Source organism: Eptatretus burgeri, chromosome 2 (genome assembly GCF_056783735.1).
Source record: "Eptatretus burgeri isolate ZD-2024b chromosome 2, Ebu_testis_v1, whole genome shotgun sequence".
Lineage (NCBI taxonomy): Eukaryota > Metazoa > Chordata > Myxini > Myxiniformes > Myxinidae > Eptatretus > Eptatretus burgeri.
The window spans coordinates 103,975,211-103,998,693 of record NC_140962.1 but is presented as its reverse complement, the minus strand read 5'-3'; the positions used below and the strand labels follow the sequence as shown (position 1 = coordinate 103,998,693).

The following is a 23,483-nucleotide window of genomic DNA, read 5'->3' as shown; positions in this document are numbered from 1 at the left end:
GGCCCCGCCTCCAGGGCGTTGGAGGGCGGTCGCTATATGCAAATTTATGGATCAAAAAGCATTCACGCCCACTTTTTCTCGGGCCAATGGGGAGCGAGGTGAAAGGTCGAAGGCAGGGGGTCAAAAGCGAAGCCACGGGGCTTATATAAGCGACCGCGTTCGTCAGTAGAGCGGAGTTAAGACTTCGCAGTCGGTGGAGTTGGGAAGAAGAAGCAAGGAGTTGGTCGTCGTCGTCGTCGTCGTGTGCGTTGGAGTCGGAGCGAAGAGGACGGAGCTGTGGAGAGGCGGCGAGGGCAGACGAGGGGGTGCTCGCGTCGTGCCGGGAGCTGCACACCAGGGAGGCCGACGGCGCGACCTGGCCGAGGTGGAGACGCTCGTCGCGGGACTCGAGGCAGAGTAAAAATCCTCCTTTCCCCCGAGCATCAGCAACCCCCTCCTGTTTCCCCCCGCGCTGAGAGTGCGACCAAGGGGGCCCCTTTCCCACCCCCTACCAGACACTGCCCGCGAGGCCCGCGGAGTTGAGGCACCATCGCCGCTCCGCGTCTCATCACCAGACGGGTAGGCCCGACCCGGTCTCGGCCTCAGGCCCGCCTCATCCTTGAGGGTGTTCTTTTTCTTGGTTTTGGGTATGTGTTGTCGGCGCCGTCTGTGAAGTAAAATTGTATAAGTGTTGCCGTGTGCTCGCGTAATCGGTATTAGATCTGCATTGTCGCATTTGCTTTTTGTGTAAAATTGCATTGTGTTTCCTTTCCTTTTCTATGTGCTTTTGGTGGAATTGAATATGTGTGCTTTCCGTTCACCGCGAATAAATGTGCTTTGTGTTGAACTGTTTCCCGCTTCGCTTCGTCATTTCTTTCATTGAATCCTCATCTTGCTTCACGTAAAGGGTTGGTAGTGGGCTGAATACGCCCGATAATTAATCGAACCGTCGAGGTCGACGAATAACACCGCTCGGTTATCCCGATAGTACGGAACGGGTCGCTTAAGTGGCCCGTGTCCGAAGTCGACCTGCGGCGAGGTGCGATCGCCCGGTCTACCCTCCGTGTGGGTACTTAGGTAGGTCGAATTTGGCGAGCAACCCTATCCCACGCGGGGGCCGATTGTCTCGATCGCGGTGAGACCGAAAGGTCCACCCGTGACTGGTTCCCGGCGTTAGTCCGAGAGGGTCACGACTGGATTGTCCGTCCGGTGGGCGACGTGCCGCGATTCGAGTTACGTGGCCGTCAGCACGCCGGCGGGCGCGAATCCGTAACAATATATATATATATATATATATATATATATATATATATATATATATATATATATATATATATATATATATATATATATTGTTGAGGATTCAGCAGTGGCGGAATTCTCACCCGCCTCTTGGCGCCACCCTCACCACCGCCGTCTACGGGGTTTATAACGCCGGCTGGCTCAGCACAGGCCTCGGGTCAAGCGTCTTCAAACGCAATACCAACGTAATCCTGGACCTTACCAGTTGGGGAAATAGAACCCCGGTTAAGCCGCTGTCACACCTTGACGATTAAGCCAGCGTATGCTGATTTATGAAAAATTTGTCTAAAACGCTGGCACACATCGAATACGTTATGGGTACGTTTTGTATACGTTAAGAGCACGCTGAAAAACACTGCCATAAGTCGTAGTACGCTGGCTTTAAACGTTGTACTTTTGGGTTGTCCTCAAATTTTTGCATGCTTGAAATTTTACGACGTATGCCGGCGTACGACTCACACGTTCCGCTACGCTGGCCATAAGTTGTAGGCACGTTATGCGATCGTTCACACACGTTACTTGTAAATTACTCATAAGTCTAAACACGTCGAGGTAATGTTTAGCGTACCCAAAACTTATTTATAACCTATGAGTAACGTTTTGTAAGCACGCTACACGAACGTTGTTCACACTTCGCAACACGTTACTTGAAAAAGACGTAGACGTATTTGACGTCTTCAGGACGACAACAGAACTTAATGAACGCGTTTCTAACTTACAGATACCGTATAATGGCGTATTGGCAGCGATTAGGGGAAATGGTATATAAAAAGGGGCTTCGCAGGAGGAACCCGTCTTTTTTTTTTAGACTTCGTGGTGAGTACATGTCCATGTCATTCCGAGAGATAGAGGAAACGGCAACGCTGAGACGACAATACCTACCTGTCCTCAAACATCAACATGACCTCATCGAGTTGACACTGGACCAGTTGCGTGCCAATAGAGCCGGGAGAAGAAGACGTGAACGGAGGAGAAGGAACTAGGGGAGACCATGGATCGGGAGGCGACACCATTACGGCATATATGACCAGCTCATGGTGGAACTCCGGAACGAGGACCATGCATCCTTCATCAACTTCCTGCGAATGCCCCAAGCGATGTTCGACGAGCTGCTAGCCAGAGTGGGTCCAAGGATAACCAAGCATTATTATTAAATCATTTCAATAGTCGAGAGGAAGCGATTTAACTCGTTCAATGGAAACGATTTCAATTGCCAAGCACCAGCGTCCAAAAACAATAGGCGAGTGACGGGCATTTATTAAAAGTGAAGTTGCAGCCTATGAATAGAAAACCTCACGTAATCGTCGACGATACGCTGCCACGCTATGCATACGTTAGACTATCGTTGGGCATAGGTTGTGGATGCCTAAAACACGCTAATCAATCATTGGTATAACTTATCTATAAGTTATCGAAGCGTTCTGTGTTCATTACTAGTACATTATGCATTTGTCCAAGTCGTTTTGAATACTTTCAAAACTGAAACAAAAAAAATAGTTCATCATGGGAATGAGAAAAAAAAAAATTAGCCGAAAAGAACATCGAACAATGGTGCAAAGTAGTCTCCTATCCTTGGACGCAACGAGGATCCATCATCATCCACACCATCCCCATCACGCTCACCTACGACTACTGACATGGACATACTATTACTACCAATACTACTACTACAACTGACACGCTCACCTACTACTACTACTACTACTACTACTACTACTACAAACACGCTCACCTACTACTACTTCAGATACGCTCACCTACTACTACTACCACCACTACTACAGACACGATCACTGATACTACTACTAATACTGACATTGACATCAACTCAACATGGAGTCTGGAACACTGACTGGTTCCTCTTGTGAAGCCCATTTGTATATACCAATTTCCCTAAACGCTGCCAAATCACCATTATACGGATGATGTAAGTTAGAAACAAGTTCAGTAAGTTCTGTGGTCGTCCGGAAGACGTCAATCAAATTCGGCTACATACGACAATGTGCGTTTGAGATACGTTACACATAGGTTCAAAGCACGCTACTCATAGGTTGAAAATTAAGTTTCGGGTATGCTAAACATTACCTCGACGTATTTCGACTTATGAGTAACTTACAAGTAACGTGTGTCCGAGGTGTGTCAACGATCGCGAAGCGTGCAGAGAACTTATGCCAGAATATGCGGAATTTGTGAGCCATACGTCGAGTACGTCGTAAAATTTTCAGCATGCTTGAAATTTCACGACGTACTAGACGTACCACGAAATATGATAGCGTACTTCTTCGTTTTTCAGCGTGCTCCTAACGTATACACAACTTACCCGTACCATATTCGACGTGTGCCAGCGTTTTACACACATTTTTCATAGGTCGGCATACGCTGGCTAAATCATCAAGGTGTGACTGCGATGTTGACACTTACAATTTTCAGGCGGTTATGATTTAAATCGGCGTGCAGCAGCCTTTTAACAGGCTATGCCACGAGTTCGTCGGCGATACGTGCAGCGCGCTATGCCTAAGTTAAACTATCGTTGGGCATAGGTTGTGAACGCCGACAACAGGCTAAGCATTCGTTGGTACAAGTTATCTAGAAGACAACGAAACGTTTTGTGCCCATTACTAATATGTTATGCATACGACAAACACATTATGAATACGACCAAAACTTTTTAAAAAAAAAAACCTGAAAACTTTAGCGTACGCCAACGTTTTACATGCATTTTTATACGTTGCCATTGCTGGTTAAAACGTCAAGGTGTGACAGCGCCTTTACAGACTGGTTTTGTCAGATGCCGAGCGTTTTCTGCCAGTCTGTAACCATTTTGGTTTTATATGCCAATCGAACGGATCGTTCCTCGACGCGACACAAATTAATCCATAGCGGCAACTTCATCCGAATCAACCACATTTATTGGGGAAGATCAGGGAACACAACACAAGCAAAATATTCACAACAATGTTATTAACAATCTATAACCCGTTCTTAACTAGGGAACTACGGATTACGGGTTTCGAGGGGGTCCCTACCGAGATATACCTTAAACAGCATACAGACAAGACAGACAGACAGCATGCAGACAAGACAGAGTACTTGGTGATGTTTCATGGACGAGAGGAAAGTGTCAAAAGCACGAATGTCGCTCGTAACAAGCGGATCTCCACAGATTCGAGCCCCCCAGCTCGAGCACGCCGCGTGGCAAAATGGCGCTCGCCTTCCTTTTTTGCACCGCATGTGGCCTCAGCACGTTCAAACCCCGCGAGGTCGACTGCACCAGACCATCAGATCAACGATGGGTTTCAGCTGATTTCTGTCAAGGTCCAGCATACAAGTCCAGGCCTGGCCTGTTCACCAGGCCTCCTTTACAAAGCAGATCGCAGACAGACACAGCCGTCCCCTACACAGCAGATCACGACTCCCACCAGTCGTCTCTCATCCAGCCGAGGGCAGACAGACCTCCTGCAGTGCTTTCACTGCTCTCCTTGGGCCCTGGCTCGCTTCTCCAGGCCATATAAGGCGACCCGGTGCGCCCAGGTCCAGTTTCTCTCCCGGCAGAATCACCACTGGCTTTTCTTCTTTCCGCTTTCATCGAAGCCCGACTGCAGTTTCTCTCACGGCAGAATCACCTCTCTCTTTTCTTTTCTTCACTTGCCTCTCAAAGCCGACTGCTGTTTCCCTCACGGCCAAATCACATCAGTCCTCTCAGTTTCTTACCACTTTCTCTTTTCGGGGTGCGCCCCTTTTCAAAGCTGACAAGCTCCTCCCCCCAGCTCCACCTCCCTCTCCAGGCCACTCCCCCTCAGCCGACTGGGCGGGGCCTATCGTCCGGAGAGGGGAAGGAAGAAGAGGAAGCTCTCATACACCACCACCGCACAAACAATAAACAGCCTCCTCCACCTCCCGACACACATGTAACGTCCATTTTACCGAACAGCCTGACTAAACATACATTTATTGTGGGATCTGGGCTAATCCTATATTTAGTAGCCTAAGGGCCATTTCCGCAAATATATATATATATATATATATATATATATATATATATATATATATATATATATATATATATATATATATATATGTATGTATATATATATATATATATATATATATATATATATATATATGTATGTATATATATATATACATATATATATATATATGTATGTATATATATATATATATATATATATATATATATGTATGTATATATATATATATATATATATATATATGTATATATATATATATATATATATATATATATATATATATATATATATATATGTATGTATATATATATATATATATATGTATGTATATATATATATATATATATATATATATATATATATATATATATATATATATATATATATATATGTATATATATATATATATATTGTTGTGGTTGACGAAATTCGCAAACCACCATTCAGGTCCCTTAGGTGAGATCTCTGTAAGTATATGTGTAGTTTGGCCCAAACCCGTTGTCTAGAGGGAATAAATGTCAATCAGTCGGGCTGCGACTCTTCAGGATAGCCGTTTTTCTTTTACTATCTTTATTTTGGACCAGCCGCCATTACTACCATTACTACCACCACCAACCACGTCTCAACAGCCATCACACAACAACCACCAACCGCAACGCCGCTTCACAACGAAAGCCACGACCCTTACCGTCACATCTCACTCTCGCAACCATCGGATCACCGCCATTCCCGCGCCGCTTGTGGGCACCGATACTGGACTCGTGCAGGGCGCGCACCGAGCAGCGGGTGCAGAAACACCAACCTTTCCGAGAAATCGGATCAAAAACGGTTCACGCCCACTTCTGTTCCGTCCCATCAGTGAGCATGGGGCGATTTGGCCCCGCCTCCAGGTGCGTCGGAGTAATATCGCTATATGCAGATTCATGGATCAAAAAGCATTCACGCCCACTTTTCCTCTGTCCAATGGGGAGCCAGCCAGAGGTAAAGGGTCAAAGGTGAAGGAGCGAGGCCCCGGGGGCTATAAAGGGCCGCGTTCGCTCGCCGGCAGTTAAGTTGAGTTGGGAAGAGTTGAAGTAGAAGTTGAGTTGGGAAGAGCCAGTCAAGAGAAGAGTCGGAGAAAGCAGTTGGACGGAGCTGTGGAGAGTTGGAGAGGTGGCGGCGGCGAAGGCAGTCGAGAGGGCGCTCGTGTCAGAGTCGGGGAGCTGCGGAGAGGAGAGGCCGGTAACGCGACCGAGGTCGCGGTGGAGACGCTCGTCGCGGGACCCGAGCCAGGGAGATATCCTCCTTCCCCCGAGCATCAACAACCCCCTCCTGTTTCCCCCCGCGCTGAGATAGTGCGAGAAGGGGGCCCCGTTCCCACCCCATTCCAGACACTGTCCGCGAGGCCCGCGGAGTCGGGCGCCACCGCCATTTTGCGGCTCATCACCAGACGGGTAGGCTCGACGCGGTCTCGGCCCCAGGCCCGTCTGCCCCCCCCCTCATAGTGGAGGGTGGTCCCTTTTTCTTTTGCTTTGAGTATATGTGTTGTCGGCGCCGTCTGTGAAGTAAAACTGTATAAGTGTTGCCGTGTGCTCGGTAGTCGGTGGTAGATCTGCATTGTGTTTTGCTTTTACATTTGCTTTTTGTGCATTATTGTGTGTTTCTTCTTCTTTTACATTTGCTTTTGGTATATAATTGTATATGTGTGCTATCCGTGTGCCATCGCGAAATAAATGTGCTTTATGTTGAACTGTTTTTCCCGTTTCGCTTCGTCTTTTCCTTTATTGAATCTCCATCTTACTTCACGTAAAGGGTTGGTCGTGGGCTAAAACGCCCGATAATTAATCGAACCGTCCAGGTTGACGATAACACCGCTCGGTTATCCCGATAGTACGGAACGGGTCGCTTAAAGTGGCCCGTGTCCGGAGTCGACCTGCGGCGAGGTGCGATCGCCCGGTCTACCCTGCGTGTGGGTACTTAGGTAGGTCGAATTTGGCGAGCAACCCTATCCCACGCGGGGGGCCGATTGGCACGATCGTGGTGAGGCCGAAAGGCCCACCCGTGACTAGTTCCCGGCGGTAGTCCGAGAGGGTCACGACGGGATTGTCCGTCGGGTGGGCAGCGTGCCGCGATTCGAGTTACGTGGCCGTTCGCCTTGCACGCCGGCGGGCGAATCCGCAACAATATATATATATATATATATATATATATATATATATATATATATATATATATATATATATATATATATATATATATATATATATGAGGTCCGTCGAAAAAGTAACGAGACCGAGCCTGCTGTGTGCTCCACTTACACAACTTGAATGAACCGGTTGCGTCATAGTTTTTCACAACATTCCAGCAATATATACGATTAGTGATGGTTGACTGCACTCATTGTGTGATTTTTTTACACGTCGTGTTTTACACGTTGTCAAGTCTGAGCCGTTGCACGATGAGTCGTGAGCAGAGAACCAATCTGAAGTTTCTTGCCAAGCTTGGCAAAACACCTTCCAAATGCTTCGCAATGCTGCAGCAAGTCTACGGGGAAGAAATGATGTCACAAGAGGTTCAAAGAGGGACAGGAGGAGGTTGAAGATGACCCACAGTCTGGAAGCCATTCAATGAGCAAAAAGGCAGACAACATCGAGCGTGTGAAGCAGATGGTGCAAGCAGATCGTCGACTCATGGTGCGGATGATTGCTGAGGAACTTTCCATCAACAAGGACACTGTCGGGGAGCAACATCACTGAAAATCTCGAAATGCGCAAGGTGTGCGCAAAGATGCTCCCCAAGCTGTTGGGCGAGGACCAGAAACAGCAAAGAGTCACTGTCTGTCAAGACATTATCGATTACCTCGAAGACAATCCAGACCTACTTGGGAGAGTCATTACTGCCGATGAATCATGGATATTCAAATACGATCCTGAGACCAAACGGCAGAGTCGGCAGTGGAAGAGTCCGGCATCACCAAGACCAAAGAAAGCAAGGATGTCGAAGTCGAAGGTCAAGGTGATGCTCATCACGTTTTTTGACATCAAGGGCATCGCCCACTTCGAGTTTGTACCACAGGGTCAAACAGTGCATCAATATGTGTACAAGGAGATTCTCCGGCACCTCATGAGATCAGTCTGGGACAAGAGGGATCTGTGGGAGAACAACGCCTGGGTGCTCCACCATGACAACACCCCTGCTCACAATGCTCTTTCCAATGGTGAACAATTTGAAGTGGTATACCTTGTCATATATTTGCAATCCTCACCTAAATTTCAGGGAAAAATGAAAATTTTCAATTTTGGGGGGATCATGACTGTATTATATATATGACTGATTATGAAAAGGAAACATGTATTTGAATACTACTACCATACAGTTATTACTTGAAAAAATTTCAAGCTTCTGGGATGGGTCAATATAAATATATGGGGTCTCAAAGTTGGGTCTTCATACAAAACCAACATTTTTTTTCTGGATTTCAACTGATCAGGTCATAAAAATTAATAGAGGTATACTCCGTTTTGTGTTTGTTTCTTACAGAGCAGTTATAGAAGAATAATCTGAAAATTTCAAGGCTCCAGCATTAATATTTAAAAAGTTGTGGGAGTTTAAAAGTAGCCGTTCATTTTGTGATGCTCGCAATGACCATAAAAATAGGGCCACAACCACATTTTCAACCCTCAATATCTCGGAGTTGACCGCATCTATGGACCTAAAATTTTACGCAGCTTCATTTTGATACCTGGGAACTATTTTATGAAAGTTTAAAGTAAATCTGAGGGGGTCAACTGGGAACATTTTCTTAAATTTGGTGATTTCAGATGGAATGACTCATATGCTTATGATCTGGCGATTGCAAAACCAGCGTTGCAGATCCACGCAAGTAAAACACCAACATATGACAATGTCTTTCGCTATTTTTGTCAATTTCACATATACCTGGCATATTTTGGGTGTTTGGGATATTTTATTGATGGTTATTGATGTGATTGATGGTTATTGATGGTTATTGATGTGATTGATGTTATTGATGGATATTGATGGGATATTTTATTGATTTTATTGATGGTGTACCTAGCAAACTGACAGAGATTGGAGATCTGGTACTAAGATCACTGAATGGCTTCTTCTTGTGAAACACTTCAACTGCTGCAAATGTATCCATCCATTGTTGTCTAGCCCCATCCAACTTTTGCATTTCAGAAGTTTCTTGGCACTCAATGGACAAATGTCCAACTCAGTTCAAGAAATGATGACAAATAAGAAAAATGGCCCCTTTTCTGAGATTACACAGACCATTGAAAGATCTGATGATTACCAGCAATTAATGATGCAATACAGGAGGTACACAGAGAAGACACTCACAGGTCAGCATGGAGGTACCACAAAGTACTGGATGATCAATATCAAGTTCATGAATCTATTTATGATGTTCAGCCAGGCATGTAACTCAAATAATATGGACCTGTTTATCTATGTTCTTGGGCAGATGATACCAGTTGGACCCAATTATGCCAGATGAATGATTCGTTACCACCTATCACTTGCATTCCATTCTATTTTTTATTGTCCAATGTGAAACATGGAAATTTGGGCAATTCAATTCAAAAAAGGTGAATCACATCCTTTTTGCATTAGCATTCCACATACAAATTGAATTAGGCACAAATGATCGTCGAAAACTGCAGCACAAGGTAAGTGGAGCACGAAGGTGAATGCCTGAACGATTAAAACAAAAACAAACATGAAGTGGGTGAGATGGATCCTGCATGATCCAGTGAACGCTCGACACAGCACGTTCCCATACAAAACACAAATTGAAGAAAGTTTTGTCCAAATTACACACTGCACAATCTTACTGGGTCTTTCCAATTGCTTCCCATTCTCTTTTGCCAAATTACAAAATGTACATATCAAATTGAAAGTAAGAATGCTTTGAATCAAGGACTGAAAGAAAAGAGCAACAAGAAGCGAATACTTTGATTTCGTGCGGCTGGGGGCAGTAAAAGTCTAGGTTAAGAATGATGAAACAATTTTGCAGTTATAAAATTTAAATGTACACATGGTGAATTAGCATGCATGATGGGAAGAGTTGTGACGTTGGACAAATTTCTATTTATAGCCCTAAGATCAAAGGGACGTACACGGCCATAAGTGTGACAGAAGACGTGACAGAAAACAAAGGACAGAATAACCAATTATATAACAGCGCGATGTCGCCACGCTGTAATAACCACTTCTGTCACCAAAAAAAAAGAGGAAGAAATCACCTCCACAAGACGTTTTAAAAACACTTCTGGTGAAAAACAATGAAGAACGAGTTACAACGCTGCGCGTCAACAACTAATGGAACAGGAAGATTATCACTTCCTTATCAGATAATCAACTTCCGGCGTCACACAGAAAACGATTCAGCACAAAAACGTCGCTCTTCCGCATTAACCCTGCCCACAATTCACCCGGCAATCTCCGCCCACAATCCATCCGGCAATCTCCGCCCACAATCCATCCGGCAATCTCCGCCCACATCACACCCAACAATAAGTGTGACAGAAGACACAGGACAGAATAGCCAATTATATAACAGCGCGATGTCGCCACGCTGTAAAAATGCTACTATCGACATGAAATTTCTTTAAAAAGTACAAACCAGCAAAAACTTGGGAGTTATTCCTCCATTTCCGTTTATTATTGATCACTGTGCCCAAATATTTGTGCTGAGTAACTTGTACTGTCCTATGATCATTAATAATCAAAGGATCATGGCCACTTCTCAATGTGGACAATACACATCCTGGTGTGCATCATATGTTAGAAGGGGGAGCCTTCTCGGTGAGACGAGCCGACAAGATTTCCTCATGCACGCCAGCAGATATGACACTGGAACAGACAGTGAATGCTGATGCTGCATCTCGGCTGACAGGTTCGAGGATCATTCTCACAGTCTGAAGCAGCAAGAAAACACTGGATTGTGACAAGAGGAATGTACAGCTCCATAGTTGGTAATGTACTCTCCAACGCAGGCTTGAGTTCATTAGAAGGCACCACAAAAGACCTAAAGGCTTACAGGATTCAGAAGGACAACGAGGATCGAACCAGCGATTGCTGGTCTTGAATCAAAAATTAATGCATTCACTGAAGATGCTGCCAACAATTTGCATTGTCATACTTCTGAGAAGAAGGTTGCTAATCCTATAAAAGATGACCTGCTGAATTACTTTGAGAAGAGTCAGGCCTGGTGTGATGAATTCCAAGATGAATTTTTTGCCAATCCCAGCCATTTTAAGAGGCCAACTTCAATAAAGGTCAAAGTTTCCAGTTTTGGGTTTGGAGCGATGACAGAGTCTTTCAGGGCTCTCTGCTGATGATCTCAAAGTTAAGTTTCCAGTCGTTATCTGTCCCGTTTTAACTGTTTATTTTCTCACCTACATGTTACTGTGTGTTCCTAGTTCGGTTTTGTTTCAAAAATCATGCTATTCTGTGAATTTTCATCGACCTTGTTTTACCGGGTTCCTTGAGGCCGACCCATCCTTCCGCTCTTGGTGTATGATCGTATTTATTTGTAATCTCTCCCTCTTACCTTCAATTCCTATCTTCCCAGTTTCCCAACGTCCCCCATCCCTCTCAACTAAACACTCTGTTTCTTGTCTTAAATCCAAAACAAAAAAACAAAACAAGCAAAAAACTACCTATCTCCTTGCATATCCACAAGTCCCGATCCTTCTTCTTCCACCCCCCCCTTTCTTATTCTTCTTTTTCTTCTTCCTCCTTCTGCTGGCACACCATCTTTATTCTACTTGAGCTGACCCACTCTCGCCATTACCTTCACGATTTCTTACAACTCTCCTACAACTCTACCTACAACTCTCCATTCCCAAATCTTACCTATTCTTCAAAAATACATCAAAAATTTATAATTTCCCTGGATCCTTTCGATCAAAACACCACCTGTAACCACGTGCCTCTCTCCACCCCCTTCCGAATACGTTTCATCGACCCAGCAGCTTCACTCTGTGTTTGCAGTTCCAAATTCACCACACACTTCCACGATTTTAGTTTAACCCTCCCTTTTCCGAATGTTACGCAATCCTTATTTAAAATAAATTAATTAATACATTCACTTTTGACTATACACCTCCCAAAGCCACGTTCTTCTCCCGTAACCACGTTATCTGTTTCCACCCTCTGCGTTTACCGATCCAAATTCACCATTCACCTCACGATTTCTTCTACAACCTTTCCATTACCTAATCTGATGAAAACTCTCTCAAATAATAATAATAATAAAAAATATCTCTTATAATGTTTCATCTTCCTCTTTCACAGGTGTGGTTCTCTTTACTGTATCATAATGCACAACCTTTCTTCTACTTCAACAGACTGCTCACAATTTGACCTTTCCTTCATACCTTGCCAAAAAAAATCCAACTGTTACAGCGTTTCTTCTCTCCATTCTCTTAATTCGCCTTTATTGCATCCATCAAGAAATGTCTTTAATCGCATTTCTGACCTAAAAATATTTTTAAAACCCCAGTTTGCTATGAATGTTCGCTTTCCATCAACCATTCTTTGTTTTTTTAACTTCAGTGCCAACTCACCCCTCTCACCCCTCCCTCTCAAAGCAACTATCACAATCTCCTCCCTCCAAGCCTCCCTCTCACCTTTCTCAAAAACTCCCCCCTCACCTTTCTCCCTCAACTCTCCCCACTCACCCTTCTCCAACCAATCACCCCCTCACTCACCCTTCTCAAAGTTTCCCCCCCTCTCTTCCACAAAGCTGCCTCCTTCCCCTGCCCTCTCACCTCCATCTCATCGCTCCACCTCCTCAAATCCTCAACTGCCTTCTGCCCCCTCTCTTCCCCCCCTCTTTCCCCCCATCTCCCCCAGCACCACAGAGCCGTTTCTCCTCATCCAGCCCCCTCCCCAGCTATTCTGAAATCCCCCACACTCTTTCAACAACTCTCCTTACCTCCCCCTCCTCCCTTGTCCTACCTTCCACCTCCCTCCCATCCCATGCACCCAAAGCCTCCTCCCCTCCATCTTCATTAAAAGTATGGACCTCAAATATCCGGGGCCTTTGCTCTAACCTTACAGATCTTTCCAACCAGGTTGCCACTGACAAACCAGATATAATCTGCCTAACAGAAAGTTTCCTACCTCAAGATGTCTCCGACTCCCAAGTATCTCTCCCTGGTTACTCCCTCCTCCAGTATGACAGACCTGAGCCTCGTCCTTGTGGAGGAGTTGCTTTCTTCATCAAAGACTCCATTCCTCACTCTCCATGCACTGAACTCACTCCCCCACGCCCTCAGAAATACCTCTGGCTGCAGCTTCCCCTCAACTCCCACCTCATGCTTATATGTGCACTGTACCATCCACCAAGCAGTGATGACGCCATTTACACCTCACTATCCGAAAAATGGACGAACGTCTATCTTCTCATCCAAACTCTCTCTTCCTCAAATGTGGTGACCGCAATTGTCATCCTGCCAATGGCTAAGTGTGGGTACCTCTCTCACCTGTCAATCAGTCAATTTCCCAACCCGGATCTCAACCAGTGGTACTCTATCTCTTCTGGATCTGATTTTAACAAATTTCCCAACCCGGATCTCAACCAGTGGTACTCTATCTCTTCTGGATCTGATTTTGACAAATTTCCCTGAAAATATCTGCTGCTCTTCCTCCGCTCCAAACGGTTCTTCTGACCATGTGCTTGTCAAAGTGGACATCTCTCCAGCTGTTATCAGAGAACCACCTCAGCGCCCTCGAGTCTGGCATTTCACTCAAGCCGACAAGCAGGGTCTCCAAGCAGCCATCAAACTTCCAGACTGGTCTCCCATCGCTACTTTCTCAAACATCAACTTATCCTGGGAATTCTTTCAAAGAAGCTTGCTCTCCCTCATGCACAGATTTATCCCCTCTCATCTTCAGTTGTCCTAGCCTTCCTCCCACCCATGGTTTACTGAAGCTTGTGGTGAGGCAGTTGTCCTGAAACAACTTGCCTTTGCCTCACGGAAAGCAAACCCAACGAAGGGTAATCTCAGTTCCTTCCATAAAGCTCGGAACAAGTGTGTATCTACCCTCAGAAGAGCCAGAAAACAACATCTTTCTAAGCTCAAGTCTGAACTCTCAAACCTGTAAATTTGGTTTTATGACACTTGACCTCCTGTAAAACCTCCCTCCTCCAAATCCTGGCAGGGTCTAATCAAATACTTATTCTGGGGTATGTTCTCCCTCCATCCCCTCCCTTACCTCAAATGGCCGCACACGTGAAAAAGCTGAATGCCTAAACTCGGTGTTTGCATCGAAATCTTGTGTCCAAAACCCATCGCTTTCTGTACCCACATAACCCAGTCACACCCAACTGTCCCTGGACTCTGTGTCCTTTTCTCCTGACAAGGTGGAGAGTTTGCTGTCAAACCTCAACTCAGATTCTGCAACCGGTCCATATGGCATCAGACCACGTGTCCTAAAAACCTGCTCCTCTGCGCTTGCTCACCCTATCTCTGTACCATTCACCCTCTCATTTGCTAAAGTTCACCTGCCATCTGCATGGAAATCAGCAAACATTACTGCCCTGCATAAAAAGGGGAAAAACAGATCCCTGCAACTACAGACCAATCAGCCTTCTCCCAATCATCAGCAAGGTTATGGAATCCATCAATCGCTTCAGACATTAAATCCTTCCTTTTACCCAATGTCCTGATTTCCGATCATCAATGTGGTTTCAGACCAGGTCACTCCACCCTGGATAAGCTGCTTCTGCTTTCCCAACAATGGATGGAGGTCCTCAATGCCGGACATGAAATCAGAGCCACATCCCGAGACATATCACGTGCTTTTGACACAGTCTGGCACCCTGCCCTGCTCACCAAACTCTCTTCCTATGATATCCAAGGCCATCTCCACTCATGGCTCGCAGACTTCCTCTCCTGTCGCAGTCACCGTGTGGCCCTAAATGGAGTTCTTTCATCCCCTCTTCCTGTCCAGGCTGGAGTTCCTCATGAGAGCGTTCTGGGGCCTGTTCTTTTTCTGGTTTTCATCAAAGATCTCTCAGACTCTCTGGAAAATCCTATTTATCTCTTTGCTGATGACTCCACAATCTGCCGTACCATCTGTCATCCCTCAGGGCAGCAAGCAGCAGCTTCTTCGCTCACTGGAGATCTGGGTAAAATCACAAACTGGTCCAACACGTGGAACATGTCTTTCAATCCGGACAAATCTCACAATGTCTCTCCGAAAGGACCGTTTGACAACCCCCCCCCCCCCAATCCACTTTCTCAACAATCCTCTGGAAGAAGTCCTTCCTTTCAAGCTTCTGGGTCTCACTATCTGCCATGATCTTTCCTGGGAAAGCCACATTTCCAACCTGGCCTCCAAAGCCAGTCGCCGACTGGGAATCCTCTGTCGTGCAAAGTCCTTCCTCGGCCCACCTGAGCTCCTGACCACTTACAAAGCTTTCGTCCGCAGCCTGATGGAGTACTGCTCTCCCCTCTGGGCTGGTGCTGCTGCCTCACACCTTTCTCGGTTTCACGCTGTGGAAACCAAGGCATTTCGGATCAGTGGCATCTCCCGCGATGAGGTCGAGTCTTTGGGCCTCTCACTCTCTCACTGCAGGCAGCTTGGTGGGCTTTCTGTCTTCTCCCGTCTTCTCTCCGGTCTTCTCTCCGGTTTGCCCCCCCCTGCTGTGTCTGAAATTTGTCCCCACCATATTTCTGCAGGGCGCTCAAGGTCCGCCAACAACCCCCTTCTGGTAAAACTACCAAAATCACGAATCACTGCTCATCTTCACTCTTTCATTCCTCTTTTTCCCCACCTTTGGAATAAACCCCCTCACTCTGTTCAATCCCATTCTTCCCTCCAGGCCTTCAAAACAGCTGTTCACCACCACCTCTTATCGTCCCCATCCAAATCCTCGATCTTTTCTACCCCCGTTAATCCACCCCAAACCCACCTCCTTCAAATTCCCTGCTTTCCTTCCTGAAAGTCCCTGTAATGTCCATCTTGTTTTCCCCATGTTCCCCACCCCATCCCTCTCCCTTCCACAGATCTCCTAATGTCTCTGTTCCCCAATGTTTTGTCCTTCCCACTCCCGCCCCTCTTGTCTCATGTCCCCCTTGCTGTGCGTTGTGTGTTAGCTCTCACACGAGCCTCGACAAGGTATACAAAAAAAAAGTTTAATCCAAGCTAAGGATGAAATTACACGGAAGCAGAGATATCTTTTATCAACTCCTGCTCATCAGCAAAATGGAAAAGATTCCATCCATCCATCCATCATGACCATCCATACTCTGTGCAGAGCATTGGTGCTACCTAAGCAGTCTTCTTGGAAAATGGGCACAATCCTGGACAGGTCAACACTCCAACAGAGTGTCCCAGCATGCTGGCACTCATTTTTCCGACCTCAGAAGGATGACAGGCCGAGTTAACCACACCTGGTATTAATTCAACAGCTGAGCGGGATTTGAACTCAGGACCCTAAGATCCCAAGCCCGACACCCTAACCACGAAACCAACACCAAGCACAATGGAGAAGATTGATCTGGAGAAAGTTTTCTTTTTTCCACTGCACTCATAACAATACTATTATCATTGTCACATACTGATGGCAATATGAACTTGAGAGTTCATAGAACACCTTACTCCGTGGAGTCTTGAGAAAAAGGACATGGAGAGGGTATTTTTTGCTTTGCATTTTTGAGCACAATCTCTTTCATACATGGAAAGTTTGAGGTGACGAAAAACGGGTTGGGAGGAATCAAAAGCGGTTTTATTTATTTATTTATTGTACGTCATCGAAAGGTGAGGTGACACTATACACAGAATCCTAGAGGGTGGTGACATGGCCTTCAGTGAGGGAAATTTCATGACGTCACACAGCCAATTAACTAGAGTGAAACCTTGCTTATCGGCGAAACCTATGTCAATCTGTTTGTCAATACTTGCTGGTAGAATGGAAGTGAAACGTTGCGCTTTTAAAATTGATCGTACTTTCCGTACACTATGGGGTTTGATTCTACTAAAACGGGTATGCAGGTTTTCAGAAACAAAATGGGCCAAACCTGTGAAATTCAGGTCACTTTCCATCAATGCTATATTGCCTATGAGCCACCATTTTGTCTGAATCTCGATATTACCCAATGCTGACAGCGTGTGTGGCAAATTTGATTGGTCGAGATGGTGTAACATTGCATAATATTTTGTCCAAGTACTGCCAAACTGGAGGTTTTTGGAAGAGGTAAGAAGGCAATTTGTATTCTCCAGATTTTAAGTGTATAATTCAATTGAAATAGCTTGTAGGATTTAAAGGGTGTAAAAAAAAAAACCTTTTTCGGGAGTTTGCCGCTGTTTATGCAACGTCTTTTGCACCACCTCATTCAACACGTTAAATTAGTTAATTGTGCCTGTTGTTTGTGTCATTTATGGTGTCCTTAAAAACAGCAACTTTCCTGTTTGGAATGATTTTCAATTTTGTTTGACTTCCAGACAGGCAGACAGAGTAAAAAAAAAAATACCTTACTCCTCTCTCTTTACGCTTGCACACTCGGGATGAGATTACATACAATTTGTGAAATTCAGAGCCAAAGTACTGCGAAACTGCAGGATTCCAATTAATGTTTACAGTGTTTAAAATATAATATTCAATTGAAATTAAGTTGTTCCTCAAACACAGACTGACGTCTGTAGACAGACAGACAGATTAACTAATTGCTTCACCTCTCTTTTTACGTCACGTATGGGGGAATACAAGGCACGGGTCCCTTACAGGACTGTGAATCGCCAATAATTTGGCCGTGTGGAATAGGGTTGTCAACTTCAATATACCTAAGTATCCATGCGGCAAAGCTACCGGGGAATTCACACCCTCGGCAGGTCTCGAGCGGAACGAGCCGTTATCGTACTCGAACCGTGCGTAACCCGAGCGGATGGTTACCAAGACCCCTCGGACCAAATGCACAATTTACCGTTTCCCAATTTCCCAACATGCACCATGCTAAGCCAATGAAAGAAACACAGAAACGAGCTGGAACATTTCACAGGGGATTTATTTATAATGGGGGGGATTTATTTAATATTTTCACACCCTTCTGGGCGGAGTCCTGATCGGAGGCGTTTGTAGCTCCGCCCACCTCCTCACCTCTGGCCACGTGCGTAATGGCGATGGTGCTGAGTGGGAGATGGGGCGGGTGAGACGCCCGCTCCTTGCCGATTGGCTAAAGAGGGATGCCATGCCGATGTTAGACTCCGCCCACACACGCGCTTGCCAGCGAGCGTGCCAAGAATGCCACGAGCAGAGTGTTGTTGTTGTTGTGAAAGCGATGTAAAAATGTAAAAGAAAACCCTGACTATCAAAATAACTCCGCAGCGCATGAACATTTAATTCCCATTAGACTAGGGATGGGACCCTAACTAGAAACACGTACTTACCGATATAACTGATCTATGGGACCTGGCTGTTGTGTGCACATGGCTGCCAGATTCGTAACACTATCTCCGGGGGGAAGGGGGGCGCCAAATGGCGAACTGACACAGTGGTCTCCCGGCCGTCAGGGAGCCGAACGCTAGCATACTCAGCATTGGGATCAGTAAGTTCCACTTCATCCACCATTGGTTCATACTTACTCTGGCATACCGGGCGCTTCATGAGCACAGTACCAGGATAAGCCAACCAGGTAGGCACAGAGCGACCGCTGGTGCATTGGTGCTGGTAGGCAAAGTCGTTCGTGAGGAGTGGCATTAGTGGATGTGCAAAGCGGTGAGCATATGGAATGCAGAGCATCAGGAAGGACAGCCTCCCACTTTCCAATCATTAGTCCTCACGACTTCAGAGCTAAAGTCACAGCTTTCCAGATGATGCCATTATATTTTTCCACGAGTCTATTACCTCAAGGGTTGCATCTGGTAGTTCGGCTTGTGGCAATACCGCGTCCATGTAGAAATTGTTTGAGTTCATCTGACATAAAGCATGAACCTCGGTCTGAATGTATGTAGGAAGGCATACCAAAGATGGTGAATAGTTGAAAGAGACATTTCATGACCGTTGTTGAAGTCATGTCAACGCATGAAAAGGTAAATGGGAACCTTGAGAATTTGTCAACAATTGTCAGCATGTAGCGGTTGTTTGTCTCTGAAGGCAGAAGCTCTTTGAAGTCGATGTTTAGTCTCTCGAAGGGCGAAGTAGCTTTGATCAACGTGCCTCGAGCGGCCGTATGGAATCTAGGTTTGAGTTCAGCACAAACTGGACAAGAAGCACATTCTTTTAACATTCTCAATGGAAAAGGGTAGATTACAACAGCGCACAAAGTGAGCCATCCTTGTTACTCCTGGATGGCATCATTAATTATGGAGGTCTTGTGGGGTCTTGTCAGCAATCGCTGAACAGTGGATCCATGAAAAGGTGTCTGCTGCAGGATTGTCTTTTCCAGGTCGATAAACAATGTCGTAGCTATAGCAAGACAATTCAATGCGCCATCTCATTATTTTGTCGCTCTTCATTTTGCCAGCGTTTTTACCATCAAACACAACATATCTTTGGTCAGTAACGAGTTGAAAGTGATTGCCCAGCAAATAATGTCTCCATCTACATAGTGCCTCTACAATGGCGTACGCCTCCTTCTCTACTGCTGAATGCCGCTGTTCACTACCAGAGAGAGTTCTCGAGAAAAACGCAACGGGTCATTCAGACCGATAAGGCATTGCGGTGATTGCGTGATCTGAGGCATCAGTTTCCACAACAAATGGTACATTGCTGTCAATCACCATTACCACAGGGTTGGCGATGTCGTCCTTGAGACTTTTGAAAGCCTCTACGGCAGCCTTTGGTAATGGGAAGCTTCGACATTGCACGAGGGGACGAATTTTCTCAGAATATCAGGTAATCCATTGCGAATAGTGTGCAAACATACCCATTACGTGACGAAATGACGGCATATCATGATCACGAGGAGGTTGTAGTTCCCGAAGGGGGTGCAGGCGTTCGGGATCGGGTTTCATCATGCCGTTGGCCATTGTATCGCCGAGTAAGTCTATAATCTTTGCAGAGAACACACATTTGTCATCGTTGAATGTCAGATAATACTTTCTGCCGATATTTAGGAACTTGTCCAAATTTGCACCATGCTCTTCCTGATTCTTTCCGCACACCGTGACATTATCCACGTAAGCATAGGTGTCCTTTAGATTTTCCTATGAAATGATGTCTATAATTTTTTGGAAACTTGCTACCCCATTAGTAACGCCGAACGGAATTTTCCAGAACTGATAAAAGTCTCTGACCCGCCTCAAATGCTGTATAGAGTTTGTCTTCTGCATCGGAATCTGATGGTGGGCACGACGCAAATCAATTGTACTGACGACTCGGTATTTAGCTACATTTCCTTCCATCTCGTTGATGCGTGGCAATGGATAGGCATCGAGTTGTGTGAATAATAAACAACCATTCGTCTTTAATGGTTCTGATTTGATGTCATCAGTACTTGCACGTGCCATGGCGAGTCGCTGGGTCCTGCGATTCCCTCATCGAGTAGTCTCTCGACTTCCGATGCGATGAACTTTGCATCGGCGTTCGTGTATCGCCGCTACTTGATGGCTATCGGTTTGCATTCGGGAGATACATTTGCAAACAGCGAGGGTGGCGATACTGCAGCGGTAGTTAATACGATTACTGTCAAAGGAGGTTTTTCTCCACCAAAGGGTATCTCGACTTTCGAGTGCTGCTTTAATAGGTCGTGTCCCAAGATGAGATCTGCACATAAATCTCGGAGTACCAGTAACTTGACAGCACGATAAGTGAATCCTGCTATGGCTCATTCGATTTTACAATATCCCTGTACTCTGGACTGTAATGAGGTTGAAGCCATGGTTACTATATTTTCGGCTGCGAAGACCTTCCATTTCTGGTCTTTTACCATTGCGCTGCTCACAAAACTCTGAGCTGCCGGTGTCGATCAATGCTTCCGCCGCTTGTCCATTTCACTGTACTTTTGCAATCGCTTTTGATGAGCAACACGGTGAAGCAGCCACCAGCTACCCTCGAGTACGTACAGCCGCTGACGTCGATTTATTTATCTTAGCGGCAGACCTGCATACCTCAACGTAATGTCCCTTCTTTCCACACTTGTCGCAAGTGGCATCCCTGGCAGGACGTTTGTTTCGTGGATGCCTCCTCTACCCACAAAAAAACCCTAAGCAACGGTGGCAGCTGCAGCGGTGGTCGGCGAGGTCGAGGTATCTGGTTCCTCGGGTGAATTTTTCTCTTCCCTCGTTTCGAGAGGTACTCGTGGAGCTTTTAGTGTTCCCACGGTGGCCCGTAGGACTCGAATCGTTTCTAGGCCACGTCCATAGCACTGGCTTGGTTGAAAGCTGTTTGAAGGTCCAGTGGCACTTTTTCCAGCAGGTGCCGTCGTATGTTCACAGACGGCAGGTGAGACGTGATTTATAAGGGTGTTCGGCCTGTCCCGGTGAAGATCCTCGATGGCTGTGACATAGACTGATCGAGAAGGTGCGGTACCAGTGATGCCATCGCGTCTCCGCCGCACTTGTGTTGGTGTCCACATGCAACTTCTCCGGTTTTAGGACGTTGTCCATTGGTCGATTGAGGTAATCGAGTTAATTAAATGGTATTGGAAGAAAGAAACCGTCTCGAGTTTATCGGCTTTAATTCACTCGATTAAAGCAGCCACGACAAATATAGACAAGACACAGTAATAAGTAATCAGATATGATAAAGCGATACGTAAAGTAGTGCATTACTCCAGTGATTCTCTAAAATCCTACCGTGTTTCATTACAGCTGCGCTCGGCGCCAAACGACGACGTGTGCTCCGATCAAGGCCTACTGTAAGTCAAGCCTGCCTTACGACTTCATCCGGAAACCAAGCTTACGTCACGAAACCCAGAATCTTCTTCTTCACTTTCCTCACACCAATGCATGGTTCTCATTGGTGGAGAGAGTGGGGTGGGGTGATCTGAGCGCGCATGCGCACTGCGTGCAAACCGGGAATAAACCCACTGGTCCCACTTGGTTGTTGTTGTTGTGCTTTTCACCGTTTAATCTTGAGGTTACGTCACATTACTTGTGGTGAATTAACGTGAATCGAGGGACATGACGCGGGATCACATGTTGTGCGTCTCGCGTATAAGGGGAGGTCTCTCTGCGGCACGAGTGATTGTCCCCGGGGCATTGCTATTGACATCGGCTGTCCACTTGATGCTCGTTAACTGAAGGTGCTCATTGACTGGTGAGAATGGAGATTATATCGAACTCCGTGCTTACGCGGATTTAGTCTGCAATGATTAACTGCACATGTATACGTTTCTGCTTATGTACTCCTAGCTGAACCTGTATTTCCTGGTGTGCCCACAGAAGCGGCTCCAATCAAATGGAATAAAGCCTAAACTCTGAAGGTTCATCTCTCGCTCTCATTTCAATTTATTCCATTTAATTTTCTCGGCTCTCTCAACCAAAGATGGACAAGATCTACAAACCAGAGAGGTTCGACGCAGGGACCCAAACACGACTGACGCAGAAATGAAATGGTCACATTGGTTCTGCTCCTTCTCACACTATCTGACCATCATCGCGGGAGGGAGCTGACAAATTTGCCGCTCTTGTGAATCATGTCTCGCCCGGCGTGTACAGGCTCTTCTCGGGTGCGACACTTACGAAGCAGCGATTGACGTGCTGCAGGCGCTCTACGTGAAGCCCAAGAACGAGGTATACATACGACATCTTCTCAACACACGCAAGCAAGCAGCCGGGGAGACAATCGATCAGTTCCTGCAAGCTCTGAATCAGCTGGGAAAAGACTGCAGCTTCCGGGCGGTAAGCGCCGAGGAACACCAAAAGGAAGCCACACGGGAGGCATTCATCCAAGGACTCAGATCAGCCCACATACGGCAACGCTTACTAGAGAAAGCGCAACCCACTCTTGACAAGGTAGTCGATCAGGCTCGAGCGATGGATACGGCTCAGCAGCAATCTGAGTCATTTGGGACACCGATGCTGCTCATGAACGCTGCTACGATGGGAACCCAAGGAACCCCACTGGCACAGACACAGCCAGACATGAGGGATGGAGAAACACCCGAGGAGCCGGATACCCAGACCTCCGTCAAACTCCTCAGCAACTGCTCCGGGTCGGTAAATGCTTCTTTTGTGGGTACAAAAGGCATCCTCGTCAAAAATGTCCCGCCAGAGATGCCACATGCATGAATTGCGACAAGAAAGGGCATT

General features: G+C 46.0%; 1 long non-coding RNA gene across 2 annotated transcripts in view; it reads right to left on the bottom strand.

Annotated features, from left to right (window-relative positions):
- LOC147032718 (uncharacterized) overlaps positions 1-22,261 on the bottom strand; it is a 142,286-nt gene extending 120,025 nt beyond the window's left edge. For both annotated transcript variants that reach the window (XR_015055316.1, XR_015055318.1), the window contains exon 1: positions 22,026-22,261. This is a non-coding gene — a long non-coding RNA (uncharacterized LOC147032718). The remainder of the gene's footprint in view (positions 1-22,025) is intronic.
- Between the last annotated feature and the right edge of the window lie 1,222 nt (positions 22,262-23,483).